The sequence below is a fragment of the Hylobates moloch genome, unplaced genomic scaffold (assembly GCF_009828535.3).
Source record: "Hylobates moloch isolate HMO894 unplaced genomic scaffold, HMol_V3 SCAFFOLD_6, whole genome shotgun sequence".
Classification (NCBI taxonomy): Eukaryota; Metazoa; Chordata; class Mammalia; order Primates; family Hylobatidae; genus Hylobates; species Hylobates moloch.
The window spans coordinates 126,485,343-126,487,437 of record NW_026652281.1 but is presented as its reverse complement, the minus strand read 5'-3'; the positions used below and the strand labels follow the sequence as shown (position 1 = coordinate 126,487,437).

The 2,095-nt window shown below is 46.2% G+C and overlaps 1 protein-coding gene across 1 annotated transcript in view; it reads left to right on the top strand.

The window, feature by feature from the left end:
- Nucleotides 1-286: 286 nt before the first annotated feature.
- IL17B (interleukin 17B) overlaps nt 287-2,095 on the top strand; it is a 19,207-nt gene continuing 17,398 nt past the window's right edge. Inside the window, exon 1 of the mRNA XM_058440023.1 lies at nt 287-369. The gene's annotated coding sequence lies outside the window, so the exon portion shown is untranslated. The remainder of the gene's footprint in view (nt 370-2,095) is intronic.

Sequence of the window (2,095 nt, the reverse complement as noted above, 5' to 3'; positions counted from 1 at the left end):
TATGGCTGGATCCAGGGGCTCAAATAATGTTCTCAGAATCTATGTCTGTCTGAGAATACATTCTGGAGGAAGGAAGAAAAAAAAGAAGGGAGGAAGAGAGGGAGGGAGGTAGGAAGAAGGTGTCCACTGCAGATATGCCCAGAAATAATTACACTATAAGGAAGACAGTGTTAAGTGATATGAGAGGGCTCAGTGAAACAAGGGTTTTGGAAGATGGAGGAATTAATGCACTCATATATTTATTCATTTATTTATTCAGGTCTTAAACACTGAAGTTCTAGGCTTCACACTGAACTAGGCCTATGGCTCCAGAGACGAAGACCAAGTCCTTGCTTTCAGGGAACGTCCACCCTCTGTTGGGGAAGGCAGGTAGGTAAAGAGCCAATTGCTAATTTGTACAGAGCCACAGGGATGCATAGGGCACACTGAAAGCTCATTTCCTACTGAGGGATCTGGGAAGCTTCTTGGAAGCGTGCACTGTGACCTGAAGAGTAAAAACGGCAGAGAAGGGAGTTGAAGCAAAGGGAAGAGCATAAGTCAAAGCCTAGAGGCTGGATTCAGAGCCACTCAGAGGGGTGAGATTGGGTGGATGATTGGGCCTCAGTTTTTCTATTTGTACAATAAAGGGGTTAGGTAACTTGCTGCTGGGGAAGGAAAGGGGAAAACAATTCCTCACACACGCAGACACATACGTGCACACACGCACATGCACACACACGCACACGCACACGCAGACACGCACACACACATGCACACAGACACGCATGCACACACGCGCACACACATGCACATGCATACGCAGACACACATGCACACACGCAGACACGCGCACACACACGCACACACACATGCACACACACGCACACACACACGCACACACACATACACAGATGCAGAGACTGTGGCTGTTTCAGCCTTAGAGGGGTAAGACACGACTCACTTCTAGGTGACTTTATTGACTCAAAAGTAAGGCCTCTTGGGCCCAGCCTCCAGAGGGAGAGAAAGAGAATGAAATGATCCACAGCATACAGTAACGGCAATTTATGTTTTCATTTAAAAATAGTATTTATTGTTTGAATAGATAATATCTATACATTGTCACCATCACAGACGTACAAAGGTGTTCTGTGAAGAGTAACTTCCCTTCTAACCCCACTCTCTTATCAACCCAATTCCGCTCCCCAGAGAAAATCACTCTAAACTTTTTATATAGACTTCTGGAGAGTCTGTGCAAATGCAAGCACATACGCTTACAAGTATACGTATGTACAGTCCCTGCATTTTGGGGGTACAGATTGGGGTGTACTATTCACATTCTTATGCACCTTACTTCATTTGCTTAATAACAGCTATTGGCTATTGGAGTGTATCATTCTACAGCGGGCTGCCTCATTCTTTGAATGGTTGGATAGGGTTCCACTGCATGGATGTGCAATAAGTCATGCAACCCATCCTATAAGGATGAGCACTTTGAGGATGCTATTGTGCTAATAGATTCCTTTAACACAAATAAAAGATAGAAATTAGAAAAGATAGAAGTAAAATTCTTTGTGATTACAAACAATGCTGCAAAGCCTGTCCTGGTCTTTGTGTCATTTCTACATGGGACTGCCTCTGTTGGACAGAGGCGTAGAAGAGCGGTTGTTGGATCAAAGTCCTTGTGCATTTGCGATTCTCATAGATATTGCTCTATCCCCTGTTAGCCACCTCCCTCATGGAGGTTGTAACCATTGTGTACTCCCACCTGCAATGTACAAGAGGCCTGTGTTACAGAAATTTTGAGTTTCTCCAGGCAGCCTGAGAGAGAGAGTAAGGGGATGAGAAGCTGGGGAAGAGGGCAGAGCATGGGGAGAAAGGAGGACATCCTTTGAAGGAGGAGGCCTGGGAACTGTAGGAGGCTCAGGCCTAATGTGAGACAAGGCCAATGAGAAGTTCCTGAGGTCATGACAGTGACCTTTAGGCTTGCAGAGCTTATAGCCAATGGTGAAGTCGTGGACACCAGTCAGTCACTCTCCTCCACTGCACACGAGTCAGTCACCCTCCTCCACTGCACTCGGGTCAATCACCTTCCTCCACTGCACGCGGGTCAATCACC